We start from the raw sequence: 16,353 nt of genomic DNA, 5'->3' as shown, positions 1-16,353 counted from the left end.
ATGTCCAAAAAATGTATTCCATACGTGATAATTTTCCTGTGACACGGTTACACTTCGTATACAATCTGGCGTAGGCGTGTATGCACTGCTCCGGAAATATCTGTTAGGTTTTCAATTTTGTCGTCTTCGTGCTTGCGTCTAAAAATTGCGCATACGAATATTTGAATACAAACTGCACGACGTATGCAATTTTTTCGTCGTAATTATACTGAATCTGCAATGAACGACTTTCCCCTTGTGAGCGCCTTGTGTGCGTCGACTTGCTTGTGCCGTTGTTCTAGTGCTCCAATTCATTGTCTTTCCACACTTACACATAGGTACAAAAACAAATTGGAAAAATAAAGTTGTGTAGTTTGAACTTCTGGTTGATCCTGACTAATTTTTTGTTTGTAAAAAAATTCTTCATTTGGGTTACAATTTAGGAATTGCATAATTGCAACAGGCTATAGCTCGTTGCTTCGCCCTGAATGTGATTACGGGCTCGCCTGCCCCTACTAAAGTGTGTTAAACTTGTAGTGAGGTCGACTATGAAAGAGGTATTAATCCCTTTTATTTCTGCCTTTTTCCTCTCACACCTCTATGCTCCTGCCGTAGTGACTGATTTATTTTTCCAACATCGCCCACCTGTAAGACAACTGTGCTGTTTACATTGGTACCTCTGATAGTTTTCGTACCAACTCATGTATCATGTACAGGTGCCGTCAAAAGCAATTCAAACATGGTCTCCCAAATTTACAGAAATTTCTTCATCCGGAAACTTCCTGGCTGTATTGGTATGCGTTTGAAGGAGTCCTCCCTAAAAGAAAAAGCTCCATGTAATCCCATAATGGCGGTCATAAAGTCAATAGGAGAAATATTTCCTGATTACAAATCCTTGTTCCAATTACTTAGGACGGCACCTGCACACTCTTTCGAAATAAAAATTTAATAAACTGATATCCTGCAAAATGAGTACGAAGTTAGCTCTTGCTACGATAAGTCAACGTTCCAGGCCCATTTGCATATGTACAGATGCAAAAGCTTATCATCCCGTAAATCGATATCACGAAAAAGGTTGCCGGGTACAGCTGCAGCGCCTGAGTCATCGGTGGATGAATGAGCTTCTAGTGTAAGTACGTCCTCGGCCGGCATACATTACGGCGCAAATAGACGAATGACTCAGTACGCATGGCTCTCTGAGTCAGTGCTTCTATAGCTGCACTCTCGTGATGGCTCTGCGAGTCGCTTCCGGCATCGCTGCAGTCCCTAACTTGGCTAAGCGAAACAATTTCGCGGCCCCGTTACTCGCAATTAGCATAGATTAGGTCGCGGGTGGAGGCCATCTGTACTTGTTACCTCACCACGCAGCACCACCGAAAAGGCGAACGAGCACGAGGGGAGAAGGGAAGTGAATGAGCGTGTGGCGTAACGGAAGCTGCAGGAATGCTGTCGGGGCACCACTCCACGACGTGTCCTCAGGGTCGCCACATTGTGGCATCCGTTACATCTCACCCGCGCCTTCTCAATGCGCCAATGGCGGATCCTAATGCGCCTGAACGCGCAAGTGGTAATACGCAGTATGATTTCGATGGATATAAGTCTTTCTCGTGGTAACTTTAGCTTATAGACGCTTGAAAACAGCTTAAAAGGAAGGAAGCTTTATTGAAAAGTAAAATAGAGTGGTTAGGGGGCGGGATCCCAAGTACAAGACTCCGTTGGTGTGACCCGACGTCTTTGCCCTTCCCACGAGCCTAAGCTACTCACTCAGGCAAGCGCTGGCAAGATCACTCTTTAGTGGCTTGTATGTATATAATTTAGAAATGGGTCAAGGTCTGGGCTTGGTTGGGATTCCGATACCTTACGGTTGGGTGTAGTTGCGTTGTCGCCATGCCGGCACAGGAGGTCGCGTATTGTGGGGTGGGTGGCGTGCACTCCCGTGGGCGCTGGAATGGTGTTCGTTTGCAGTTGTCGGAGGGTGACTTCCTGTTCTTTCGTTAACAGGCCATATTGCGGTGGTATGGTTCGTAGTGTGAACATGTAGTGTGTCCAGATTATCTTGAATGATCTTTTCGGAAAGCTTTGGACCGAGATCCGTACTGCTAGCCTACATTTTTTCGAGTTATGTGCATTCGACCCACCGCTTTCAAGACTGTAATTATGTACATGGCTTGGGTCTCGGCAATAAATAGTGTGAGCATCGCCTCTATCTCTTTGAGAATGGTTGTCTGACGAAGTGTAACTCCTGAGATGAGTGCACGGAAGGTTGCGACCACCGCTGCTTTGGCTTTCGCGCGCGCGTATTCTGCAGCCTCCGTGATGACACTTATACTTGGTGCCCCTACAGCCTTTCTAGTGTTTGTAGCCTGTTCTTCAAACTTCTTGTGCGTCCGGCTCATGTTTCTCGGCAGTGGTGGAACCTTTACCTTTCATCTCACATTGCAGGGGTATGTTTACGGCAGTATCCGTTACTGCTAGTGATACGTATCCCAGTTTCCTGAGTACGTGGCGTCCGGTGGCCGTAGTGCTTAGCCGCTCTTTTTGAGCGTTCAGGTGAGCCTATGTAAGCTCTTCAAGGATTTTGTGTGCTGCCAGCGCCACGCGCCTGCGGAAATCTTAGGGTTTCTTATTGCGTATAATGGTGCCCATCCACCAGCTTTCCGGCGACAGCGGGCGGCATACGTAAATCTTGAGACGATGAAGTCTTGAACCAGAGGCGGCCCGCCCTGCTCTTTTATGGCGTGGTTTCTGATGGCAATGCAGGGGAGAAGCTTGGCGATCTTGAGGTTTAGCGAGTCCAGTTTTCGGATTAGTTGGGTACAATTGCAATCTTCCTGACATGGCATGCCAAGTATTTTGAATTCGTAGGAGAGATCTCGGTGCTACCCAACGGGGTGCGTGTGTCAGTGGTTTTAACCCGGCGGCTCTTTCGATCATGACGAAAGGTCTCATTGATTACTCCGTTTCACACCCCGTGTTGCTATATAGTCTACTAACATAAAAAAAATCCGAGGCAATCTCCACTAACGTGAAACGTGGGGAGGGGCGAACCATGCAGTGTATAAGTGTATAAGCAGAAGAAATGGGTGTGGGCATGCAGGGCATGCAATGCGAAGGCAAGATAACCATTCGTCATTAAGGGTAATCGAGTGGATGCCTTCAGAAGGAGGCAAGCGTGGCAGGGGGCGGTAGAAAGTTAGATGGGCAGATGATATCAAGAAGTTTGCGGGAATAAATTGGTCGCAGTTAGCACAGGACCGAGATAATTGGATATCTGTGGGAGATGCCTTTGCACTGCAGTGGGCGCAGATAGGCTGTTGATGACGATGACAATGGTGATGATGATTTAATATTATGACATTATGGCTGGCTCGTGGTCGACGGCACGCGCCAGAGGACGGTCTACTCCTAACGAAAAGTGTGAAAATCTACAATTTATTACACGAAGTAGTTACAATAAATGGCCTAGATCAGAGAAAACATGTCCGGCAGGGCATCCATCTAGCGTGTGCTTGCCTCTTCGCAAAACGCCACACACCTGAGTTTTATTACAAAAGTCCCGCCTCCAAAAGTGACGTCCCTGCAGAAAGTGAGAAGTGCCTATTAATAAACCCAAACCAGGCCCCTGATTGGCCACATTGACAACCAATCGTAGGTGTGTAAACTCATAATAACGTGATCGACTCCCTCACATTCGGGCGGTAACTCCGAGGTGTTCATAAAAGCACGCCACGAGCAAACACACACACACACACACACACACACAAAAACAGAAGTCGCAGCACTCAACAATGAAAGCTCGGCAAGCTCGTGTTAAAGCATCGTCCAGAGAATTCACGCCTTAAAATTGCGCTGCGTACCACTCTTTGAGTAGTACAACTTCTCCAGTGACCACGGCGTGTTTACCCGTCCATAGAGCCCTCGAACGACCTCACAGCTCCCATGTCTCTCGAGAGTCGCGAATATCTCGATATCCCCATCGCGGTAATCACCGGCGCTAACAGACAACGGACGCACTCCGCCAGCTTCACAAAAAGGAACGAGAGAAAAAATCCGTCTAAAACGAGAACGGCTCCTCGCCTCCGAGTCATTCCTGTCTCGCCGGGAAAAACAAAAAGGCGCGTAGTCGTAAGCTTTACGACAGTAAACACGGGAGCGTGTGCCGCACAGTACATGCAGAGTGGTCTTGTGATAGGTCGATGAACTTTCTCAGTTCGTACATTTGGCGGATCCACTCCCTGAAAACGATTGATTGTACTTTTGTCTGCTGTGGTAGCTACTTCATATAGTATGTGGAAACGATTCCAGAGAATTTATGTGCAGCCAAAAGCTTTTCATCAAGCACGATACCCACCGAGCATTATCAAACGTTTCATTTTCGCTGCCTGATTAGGCGATAAGAACGCTTTATCCTCCCGTCTTTATATTTCCAGATGCCGTGGCATAAGTAAAGCAGCAGACAGACGCGCGATAAAGCGCTTTCAGGGAGTGCGCCCGCTAGCCGTTCCAACAGCATGTGATAGCGCACCAGCCTCTCACCAAAGCGCTCTACATGTACTGAGCGGCACGCGCGCGCATGTTTACTGTAATAAAGCTTTTGACTGTACGTAACGCTCCTATGGAATTTCATCGCGCCCCTCGTTCATTAATTCAGCCTGGCCGGCATGAAAACGGAGAAATAACAAAGCTACCAAGCTAAACGCTACGATATCAAGCTGCCGCTCGGTTTTCATTAATTGTGGTGCCCGATATTAATACCAGAGATTCCGCATACTTCGTAGTTAATTAGCTGAATCAAATTGCAAAATACTGGAGTTAAAGTCTCGGAGACAAACGTGGGACTGTCCGTTCCCCTCCCGTGGAAGCCCATCTATTAACAGCGGACCGGAACACAAACAAACAAACAAACAAACAAACAAACAAAAGATTTTATTTCCTCAGAAGTACGAGGAGGCAGGCTGGGACTAAAGGCTACAAAGCCTGTCAGAGGCCCCAGCCCCCTTTGGTACAGTACAATGATGAGGCAGAATCAAACAAGGTAAAAATTCTAATGTGAGTTACAAAAATACAAACAACATGTAGAGCACAAGATATTACAGAGCAATATGGGAGAGGTACAGTAACGTACATTAGAGTACAAAAGAGTAAAGTAAAACAAAATACAAGTGGACAATCAGAGTAGAACTATGATTGAGTTTTAAAGATAGACACAACTACGAAGCCTGCGCATTAAAGAGGTCGAGACGACATCCACAGCTCTAGCCATTGAAGCAGATATTCTGATTTAAGAGGTATTCTTTCGCCTGTGTTTTAAATATGTTTGTACTGCATTTGAAGTCAATGTGGTCTCCAAATTTGTTGAGTACGTCGGTGCGTTGAAACAGAGAAGACTGCCTGCCGTAGTTTGTTCGCAGTTTCGGTGTAGGTATTTTGGCACACCTAAGAGGGTATATACTGCTATTTCTGTTATGTTTGCCATGGAGATTTTCTTTGTGTATAGCTTGTAAAAGCTTCATATAATAAATTTGGTCAGCCTTAAGCATACTATACAGAACAAATAGTGGACCGGTTCTCAAGTCGGCATAGTGCACGTGAAAATTGGGAAATAGACGGAGAACTCTTTTCTGTAAGACGATCAGCCGTTTGTAATCTGTTTTGTTTGTTGTTGCCCAGGCTAATATCCCGTAGCAAAGCCTAGAACAGACAAGAGTGTTATAAAGCTGTGTTTTCAACCAAAGCGGTATTAAGCCTCTCAATCTGTAGAGAACGCCAATATTTTTTGAAATTTTATTGCCTAAGTGTTCTATATGAGGATGCCAAGATAATTCTTCATGAAACCACACTCCTAGGAACTTCTGTTCTTTGACTTGGTTGATCATATTGCCCCGATATTCAATATGAATGCCTTGATCTATCTTCTTATTAATTGGTCTAAAAATGATATAGGTAGTCTTCGATGCGTTTAGCTGTAAGTTATTTTCGTGTAACCACTTTGACAACATTTCTAAATATCTATTTACGTCATACTGGAGTTCTCTTATACTGCTACCGGAGAAAAATATGTTCGTGTTATCTGCATACATGGCTATCTGGGGTGTACAAGGTATGCTTTGAATATCATTCTAATATATTAAGAATAACAACGGTCCCAGCTTTGACCCTTGCAGAACACCGTGTTCTATTGCCAATAACTCCGATGAAATACCGTTAAATTCAACAAATTGCTCCCTATTACTTAAATAGCTCCTTAATAGATCAACCGCTATTCCGCGTATTCCTAATTTTTTTAGTTTTATCAGTAATATTTCATGATTGATAGAGTCAAATGCTTTTTGCAGGTCCACGAATAACCCGAGTGTAAATTTCTTTCCCTCTATATTTTCTATATACTGTCCTTAATACTAAGCAGAGCTTCCTGCGTTGACTTGTTTTTTTGAAAGCCGTACTGATACGGTGAAATGATCTTGTGTGTGTTGAAAAAGTTTGTTAGTCTATTATGTATTACATCTTCAAATATTTTTGAAAAGACAGTCAACACAGAGATTGGCCTGTAATTGGACAACTGGTCATCGCCACCTCCTTTGTGAATTGGGCTAACTCGTGGTACTTTCAATTTTTGAGGAAAAACTCCAGTAGATAATGTCAAATTAATAATAAAAGCTAAAACTTCACTAATTTCAGAAGCGATGTGTTTAACAGGAAGTGGAGCAATACCATCGATGCCAGATGCGACGTTGTTTTTAAGTTTAAGAATAAAAGTTTGCACCTCACTCGCGTTTGTCGGACTTAAAAAGATAGAGTTTGGAAGGTGTGACTGTTCCAGTATAGCGCTACGTTTATCTTCATCGACCTCCGAAATGTAAGCCCTTGCTTTGATGAAATGCCTATTCATTGCGATTGCCATTTCGGCTGATTCTACCCGCCTACCGTTCAAGCGAGCAACATGCGACTGCGGGCTCTTCTTGCGGCCCGTTATCACATTCACTGTTTCCCATATCTTTTTTGGATCGTTACGTATATCCTCGAAGAGGCGTTCATAGTATCTGAGCTTGGCCGTTTTCAGGTCGCTCTGCAGTTTGTTTCTATATTTTTTGAATTCTAGAAGCAGGTTAGGGTCACGGGTTCGCACAAAAGAGTGATACATTGAGTTCTTCTTTTTAATTCGTTTAAGAAGTTGTTGATCTATCCAGGGCTTTCGCACCTTTCGAGAATTTCTTTGTTGTGCCACTGGTTGAAATGCTAAGTCGTAGCACGCCAGTATGTACCTCAAAAATAGGCCATAAGCTTTGTTGGAGTCGTTTTGAGCGAAAACTTCCTTCCAGTCGAAAACTCTGACAAGGTCTCTAAGAAACTGCTGCCGTCCCGAACTAGTTATTCTACGCCGATAATTTCTGTCACAAGTATTGCCGCTTGCAGTAACCTTTGTGTTGGCAAAGCAAAACACTGGTAAATGGTAACTAAGATCAGCGGAAAGCACGCCAGCCTGAATCTCATCGATGTTGATATTAGAAAAACAGATATCTAGCAGGGTAGCACTACCAGAAGATACCCTAGTCGGCAGTTCTACGAGATTTGTGAATGCATGGCATGCCAGTACGTTTTTTTATTTCCAGAGACCACTTATCCGCTGAACTCATGTCTACATTGATATCCCCCATAATAATACAAGAGTTGTTATTACTGCTACCAAACCGAAGGAGTCGTTCAAGAAAAAGGCTAAAGCTTTGCCTGTCACCATTTGGTGGTCTATAGACCACAGACACTGTGGTCTTTCCCAAACGAATTGTTAAGCACTCAACATCGTTATTACTCCTAGAAAAGTCGTCAATGACCGTATACGGTATGGATTCTTTAAGGTAAATTGCAACTCCACCCCCCCCCTCCTGTCCTGTCTGAAAAGGTGTTTAGATCGGTATCCATTAAAGAATGGAATCGCATCATGTTTCGTCAACCAGGTTCAGGTTTAATTGTTTCAAAGAAGATATTAATGTCATCTAGCTTGTTTCTCATGCTCCTGGCATTTATGTGCATCAACGCTAGTTTACGACAACCGGTAAACGCTTTGGAAAAACTGTCAATGTCATAATAAGATTTACCGCTTTCCATAAGTGTCATAATGAGAGGGAATTTGTCCTTTCCTCTAATACTGCAGTCAGTACTTTCCTGTCCAGACCCCAAATGCCACTTTCCGGACATATTTCGCGTTTTTGTGCTTTTCTTCGCTCTGTCCTTTTCCATCGTTCAAAATTCGAAGCTATAGTCACTGCAGCAATAGCACGTACATACATGCAAAGATGGAAGCTTTTCTATGGCAGTTCGAAAATACCCTACTATGAGCCTACTCCCACATTGACAAGAAGATGCGTTCAGCCTCCTCCGCGACGCGTCGAAGGTAAGTCGGGAAGTCGCGGGAGGAGAATGCATGGCGCGTGTCAATGTCCCCGCCGCTGTCGTAGTTGTGCTTCTTGCACACCCAGCAGGAGGGAGGCCTGGTGCAGCCTTCGTAGTGGTGGTCGTCGTCGCACCTGGAGCACTTTGAGTCTGATGAGCTGCAGTATTTCTCCAGGCAATAACAACCTCGCTGTGAACAACGTAATTGTAAAAACTAGGCGAAACAAGGTGTAGTGGTAGAGTCGTCCCATAGCGGCTAATTGTCATATCATTTTGCGGATAGTTCCGGTAAGACAAGAGTTACAGCCGTTTTCTGTAACCGCACTTCCTCCTCAAATGGTCGAGTATTGACAGCAAAAGGGAATTCGGTATCGTTAAAAACTTCACTATGAACTAATTATGACGAGTAAATAAAATTCGGAGTCGTGTTAGAGGCCAATTTCCGTATGCTTATTTTTTTTTTCAGGATACCGGCATTCTGTTGAGATCTACAGAGCGTTCGCCAGAAACTGGTGACGAAATATTTTCGTCTTGACGCGATGCGTACAGACATCGACCACGTGGCGGAGGGTAGTTGTAATACAGCTTCGTTCTAACAACAGCTGACAAAAAAGTAAAGCAGAAAAACTGTAGAAGAGAAGCGGAGGCGCCGATTACAAGTTAAGGGAGCCAAACGATAAGGAATTTCAACAGAGTAGGAAAAAGGAGAGGGGGGAGGGAAATTGGGAACAAGACAAGAAAGAAGTTTAAGTTAGAAGTGATTTCTCGGATGCGTCCTTGGCTGCGGCCTTAGGTTCTACTGGGACGGGGCAGCCCTGGTTGGAGCTGATTTCTATAGGCTCGCACGCCGACTCGTAAGGGGTCTCGTTACCGATCCGGCCAGCATGGCCTGGAACCCAGTCCATTCACAGATCCATATTAGGGATGTCCAGCATGCGACGGCCGATCTAAGGCGAAATGAAAAGCGCGAAAGTCAATCAAATAAGTTTTAACAAACTACCTAAGACAGAAGTATACCGGAACGAAAAAACAAGATAGTCTGTTGAAAGTAACAATGAATGAATGAATGAATGAATGAATGAATGAATGAATGAATGAATGAATGAATGAATGAATGAATAAATAAAAATACGGCAATGAAATATGAACAGCAAAAAGAAAAAGTCTGGAAAAAGTCCGGAAAAAAAATTGGCCGCGTATCTGCTTCTTTCGTTGCAAACGTCGTCAAAAGACGATAGTCTTTGTAGACATTTGCCAACGAAATGCCCCCCCCCCCCCTCCTCCCCTTTGCTTTCCCGCTCACCTTTCATGCTGTTTCTGTACCATCGCGCTCATCCCAAGGTAAACACACTAAATATTTGCGCAAGGCGATTTTAATTTACCGCGTTCCAGTGCTACAGGCCGGGTTCCTCGATACCAGCGCTGCAATACTGCGGAGACGCGCGTGAATGGAGGCGGCCGACAACAAAGTTTATAGAACCGCGTGGCCGTGCTCCGCGTGCGTTCCAAGCAGAACGTAGAACCTAGCTAGTGGAACCTTTCGTTGCTGTTGCCGCGTGATTTTTCATATGCCGCGAGGAGGCGGCGGTTTTCTGCAGTAGCTGTAGAATATCATTTGCTATCGAAAAACCAAGCATCCATGAATTTTTTAATAAAGGAACACTGTAGGAACACATATCCCTTGTGTACTAATTTCCTGCCTTATATTTGCGTAATGTCTTGTTCTTGTTCAACAAAGTTGACAAGTATGAACAGATAAACCGGGCTTAGACGTTTACATTTGGCTATAAGACTATTGCGCAGTAAGAAGTTTACTTTGGCCGGGTGGCTGAATCGAGTTACAGACAGACAGACGGACAGACAGACAGACAGACAGACAGACATACATACAGACAGACCAAAATTTCTGGGTTTAAGTAGCCCAAGAAAGACTATCGTCTTTAGAAGTAACACGACCGGTGATGACGGGACACGACAGGTACGCGAGTGCAGTGCAGAGCGGACCTGGTGAGTTGGCGGCGTTCGCTCTTGGCGCCGCCCGGTGAAGCGTGGACCGGCCAATGAAAGTTTCTGCGGCGGCGGCGGCGGCGCCTCGGACACGCTGCCCTTTGAGCAAAGCGGCCGCACGCGCTAGAACTTGGCCCGGTGGCCCAGATACGCGGCCGCGTCTGACGGCCAACAGCGGGTCGACCCGCATTCCTGCCGGTGGCGAACGCGCAGCCGGCACGGCCACTGGAAGTCCCGGGCGGGAGACTCACTCGATCAGGGCCTGAGAGTCTGCAACGAGCATTGGGAATCGAGGCGAAGAAAAAGTCTCTCCGCGAGGCGCGTTTACGGAAGTCGTCGCAGGATGACGTAAAGCAGCCACATGTACCGTCCCGTGGTACTTTTTCATATTTCGCGGGGTTTCTTTATCAGTCAGAATAAATGAGTAGGCAATTAGTCGCTGAAAATACTGGAGTTAGATGCCTCTCGTGGGCACCTACAAAGGCGTCATTGACACTTGAGGATTATGAGAGTAGTACTTGAGGTGGATAATTAATTACAATTAATTAAGTCTCATCAAAGAAAAAATTACTGTCTTCTAATCCTCAGTACTGCAAACATTTTGCATTAGATTATTCTCCGAGTAACGCCAGAGCTCTCTTTTTTAATGTTGGGTCATAATAGCTGGAACACCTTATATATATATATATATATATATATATATATATATATATATATATATATATATATATATATATATATATATATATATATATATATATATATATCTATATATTTATATTGTGAGCGATGTTTTCATACCGATCGCTACAGTGGTCATCCTCCCCATTCATAGCATCTAGAAACACTCCCATCATCAGCATCATCTTCATTCACGCGCCACCGGCTGCAACCCTGATATCCCGTGCCTCGTGCGACCGTCATCTTCGTCGGAGTCTCTGCGGGTTGTTCCTTTCGCGAAGCCGGAATAAACGGTCTGCGCTTCCCCGTGACTTTGCCTTTCAAGTGGTGGAGTTGCCTTTTGACCCCGTCCTCCGCCGCTCCCAGTTACACCCCTGGAGCTCCGTTCCGGCCGACGCATCCTGCTACCAGCTCCGCCGATGCAGCGAGAAGCCAGATCGGAGTCCGCCGCTCAAACGGCGTCGACGTGGTTGCTAACAAGGCCCCAGCGTGACCCTCCTTTCTTCGCTGGTCTTCGCGGGGAAGATGTCGACGACTGGCTCGACGAGTTGTTCAACCGCGTCAGCCAGTTTAACCGGTGGGATGACGTTTGCAAGCTGCGCATTGTCCCCTTCTCTCTAAACGAGGTGGCGAAGACGTGGTTCTACAACAACAAAGGACGCTTCGCTGATTGGACCACCTTTACGGATGAGATACGCCAGGCCTTCGGCACCCCGTCTCTCCGCTCAGATTGTGCCAGAAAGAAGCTGAACTCTCGCGTGCAACATCCCGAAGAAACATACGTTTCTTACATCGAGGACGTTCTTGCCCTATGCCGCAGGGTGGACGAAAGCATGCCCGAGGCTGACAAGGTGCGCCACATCTTGAAGGGAATTGCTCCTTTCGCATTTAGCGCCTTTGCTCTTCAGAACCCCACAAGCGTTAATGATGTGCGAACAACCTGCCTACGTCTCGACCAGTTGCAGTCTCTTCGCTTGCAACCTCAGCCTTCGTCAACTTGCATGGATGGGGACATGGACTTACGTACCCTGATACGTAGTATCATCCGTGAGGAGCTAGAAAACCGTACCTCACCGTGCCCCCCACGTGACAACTGTCGCCCGAACGCGTTTTACCTGCGAAACCTCATCAAGGAGGAGCTTGCGTCCATGACGGCGGTACCATCTGTTAACCCCGCCCCTTCTACCATCCACGCCATGTCATACTGCGATGCCGCTTCGAAACCACCCATGCGAGTGGAAGCTCCCCCGCTACCACCTTCTCACGGACATCTGACAGCAATTTCAACCGGTCCGTATCCTCAGCCATACTACTCGCACGTCCGTCCCGACCGTCAGCTTTTCCCGCGGGACCGCCCCGTCTGCTACTACTGTGGTATTCGGGGCCACATTTCTCGCTTTTGCCGGCGACGCCAACAGGACGAGCGAAGAGGTTACGCGCATGATGAACGGGATGACACCCGCTTTGTCTACGGGGCTCGTCGTAATGGGTACGTTTCGCCTCCTCGCCATCCTTCGCCTCCTCGAGACTCGACCGATATTTCTTATAATCGCGCGGCACGACGTCGATCACCCTCGCCGTATCGCCGCTCACTGTCGCCTCTTCGACCTGCTTCCCGTCCCACTGACCAGGCTTCGGAAAACTAGCGCCTGCAGTTTTTGGAGGGGAAACTGCATTGCTCCGAGAAACCAGAACTCCTCCGGACCGTCCGTCGAACATTTTATCCGTAGGAAGGGGTGTGTATTGATGCGCTTGTGGATACGGGAGCCAGTGTTTCGGTTATTAGCGCACAGTTGAGTTCCCGCCTGAGAAAAGTTAGAACTCCGTATACCGGTCCGTCTTTACGAGGAGCAAATGGTGATAAGATTCGCCCCTCTGGATACTGTACAGTACGTGTTATGATTGACGGGCTTCTACATCACATTCAGTGTGCGGTGCTGACTCTATGTGCTTATGAAATCATTCTGGGTTGGGACTTTTTATCAGCATCGTCCGCGGTAATTTCCTGCCGACAACCGGCTATTCACCTCACCGAGACAGCCATTGCCAGTGTGTCAGATGCGCCAATACAGCGTTTGGTAGCTACCGAAGATTGTGTTCTGCCTCCCGGTGAAGAAACTGTATTTTTTGTGGCCTGCGACAATATCGCCGACGGAGATGTCTTTGTCACACCAGCTGGCAGCTTCGCTTGTAAAGGAGCCATAATACCCCCATGTCTCGTTCGCTTTTCGCGGGGATCAGCTCTAATCGCCGCATTGAATGTTGCCTCTGAGCCGATTCTCCTTCCACAAGGCATTACCGTTGCCACTATTTCCCAGGACGACGTTACCTCTCCAGCACTTTGCCCTCTTGCGTCAGTGCAGTGTGCCTGTAATCCAGAGCTTACGGTTTCGTGCCTTACTTCTACCATCAGCCCTGAGCTCAGCTTGGAAAAGAGGGAAGCGCTCCTCGCTCTGCTTACGGAACACAAGGCCTTATTCGACTGCCACTCTTCCACTCTTGGACGGACATCAGCGGCAACTCATTGTATAGAAACAGATGGTTCGTGTATAATTCGCCGTCGTCCCTACCGCGTTTCGGCCTCAGAACGCAAAATTATTCAAGACAATGTTGACGATATGCTTCAGCGAGACATTATTCGCCCTTCTGGAAGCTCCTGGTCATCACCGGTTGTTTTGGTCCGCAAGAAAGACGGCTCCGTGCGCTTTTGTGTGGACTATCGGGCGCTTAACAAAATTACTAGAAAAGACGTTTAGCCCATGCCCCGTATTGATGACGCTCTTGACACTTTGCACGGCGCCGAATACTTCTCGAGCCTTGATCTTCGATCGGGATATTGGCAAATCCCTATGAATGAATCAGACAAAGAAAAAACAGCTTTCGCCACACCCGATGGCCTTTACGAGTTTAACGTCATGCCATTCGGACTGTGCAATGCTCCAGCCACCTTTGAGCGCATGATTGACACCGTCCTGCGTGGATTAAAATGGAAGATCTGTCTTTGTTACCTTGACGACATCGTTATCTTCTCGTCCACGTTCGATGAGCATCTTAAACGTGTTGACGAAGTATTAACCTGCCTCCGCAACGCTGGTCTTCAGCTCAACACCAAAAAGTGTCGATTTGCCAGTACCTCCATCAAAGTCCTGGGCCACGTTGTAAGTAAGGTGTGAGCGATGTTTTCATACCGATCGCTACAGTGGTCATCCTCCACATTCATAGCATCTAGAAACACTCCCATTATCAGCATCATCTTCATTCACGCGCCACCGGCTGCCACCCTGATATCCCGTGCCTCGTGCGACCGTCATCTTCGTCGGAGTCTCTGCGGGTTGTTCCTTTCGCGAAGCCGGAATAAACGGTCTGCGCTTCCCCGTGACTTTGCCTTTCAAGATATATATATATATATATATATATATATATATATATATATATATATATATATATATATATATATATATATATATATCTATTATATATATATTGAGAGGACAATGTTCAGCGTAGAGGCCGATGTTCGGGCGACCGTTTAATCGGAGGCTCGAGCAAGGAGCGCGCGAGTACACACACCATGATGATGAGTATTTACAGAGATGAGGACGAAGTGCTAGAGCACGTTCGCTAATGATGATGATAATGTACAGATGAAGAGGAAGCATTAATGGCAGTCCGAAGATCCCACGATGGGCAGATGATTGATTGATTGATAATCTTTATTTGCGAGCCTGAGGCGCAGATGTTAGGGCACCCGCCTGGTGGAGGGCATCCTTAGTCCAGGATACCCTGGCTGCGGCTGGCTGTCCGGGCCCTCGTCACCAGGTCTTGCTGGATCCTGAGGTCCGGGCTAGTCAGGCAAGCCATCCACTGCTCATAGGATGGGGTGGGGTTGGGAGGGAGGTACGGGGTTCTTTGGCACTCCCAGACCTGATGATATAGGGTGCCAGAAGAAGGACAGAAATTACAGGTAGCACACACATTACACACACACACAGGTGTGTGTGTGTGTGTGCGTGCGTGCGTGTGTGTGTGTGTGTGTGTGTGTGTGCGTGCGTGTGTGTGTGTGTGTGTGTGTGTGTGCGTGCGTGCGTGCGTGCGTGCGTGCGTGCGTGCGTGCGTGCGTGCGTGCGTGCGTGCGTGCGTGTGTGTGTGTGTGTGTGTGTGTGTGTGTGTGTGTGTGTGTGTGTGTGTGTGTGTGTGTGTGTGTGTGTGTGTGTGTGTGTGTGTGTGTGTGTGTGTGTGTGTGTGTGTGTGTGTGTGCGTGTGTGCGTGTGTGCGTGTGTGCGTGTGTGTGTGTGTGTGTGTGTGTGTGTGTGGGGGCGTGGTGGGTGCATAGGATGTGAGGGAATCAAATGACACGGTTCCCGATGTCATGGCTCTTCATAGTTTCTGTTGGCTTTAATGTAGGCAGGGCTGGGACAGCTCATCGTCGTCGTGAATATAATCGGAACCATCAACAGCTCAGTGCTGGAGCCAATTCATCTCCCGGACTTCTGCGCATGGCCTGCACATAGCAAGCGCATGGACTCTGCGGATGCCCTGTTTTATCGTCGCCCTTGGGCTAGCGAATTTTTGTGCGCACTAATAAAGACGGATGTGTCTCCTGATGCATGCCACGGGTGGCACGCGTCAAATCGCCTTATTCCTGATCGAGAATTGTCTCAACTAAGGTCAAAAGGTGTGAACTTAGCCCCCGTGTTGGTCCACCAGCTAAGTGCTCACAAATATATCGGATAATGACAAAATTTTCCCGTTAGGTAGCACGGCGCAAAAGTTTTTGCTTTCCTGTTACTTTCTTCCTTTTTCGTCCATAGTGGTGCCATTCCGAAGTTTTCGACACAGCTTCCCCAAGTGTCTGACTGCTTGACTGACTATGTTACGAAAGGAAGAGATTCTGCAGCGAAGGGAAGAGGAGAAAGAGAGGTGGCTTGGTGAAAAGAAGCCTGGAAGGAAAGCAAAGGCATTGAGTAGCCTTCACGACTGATACGTGTTAACAAATTTCATACGAAGACTTGCTCACGCCGTACTCCTCCCGCACACGTAAGCAGGGCACGGTACCGCTCAGCTTCCGGCTGTGCACTAGGCATTTCCGCACATGCGGGCGACGGACATTTGGTGTCGTCACAGTTGAAAGCCCTTCACCGACTAACGATTCGGTAATTTGAGAGGTCCCGACATTCGTGCTCGTGCGCCGTCGAGCGTCGGAGAAGAAACCCGCAGATGCGTGTGTTTGTTGCGATCGAACAACCCCAACTCTCCGCTGGCACGCGCAGCAGTGGAGCCGACGACACGTGACCGAAA

At 47.2% G+C, this 16,353-nt stretch overlaps 1 pseudogene; it reads right to left on the bottom strand.

The window, feature by feature from the left end:
* Nucleotides 1–8,314: 8,314 nt before the first annotated feature.
* Nucleotides 8,315–16,353, bottom strand: part of LOC144180006 (uncharacterized) — a 29,360-nt pseudogene continuing 21,321 nt past the window's right edge.

The sequence above is a fragment of the Haemaphysalis longicornis genome, unplaced genomic scaffold (assembly GCF_048455015.1).
Source record: "Haemaphysalis longicornis isolate Haplotype H1 unplaced genomic scaffold, Haemaphysalis longicornis Haplotype H1 scaffold_4, whole genome shotgun sequence".
NCBI lineage: Eukaryota > Metazoa > Arthropoda > Arachnida > Ixodida > Ixodidae > Haemaphysalis > Haemaphysalis longicornis.
The sequence above is the reverse complement of the archived record's forward strand: the minus strand, read 5'-3'. Positions and strand labels throughout refer to the sequence as shown.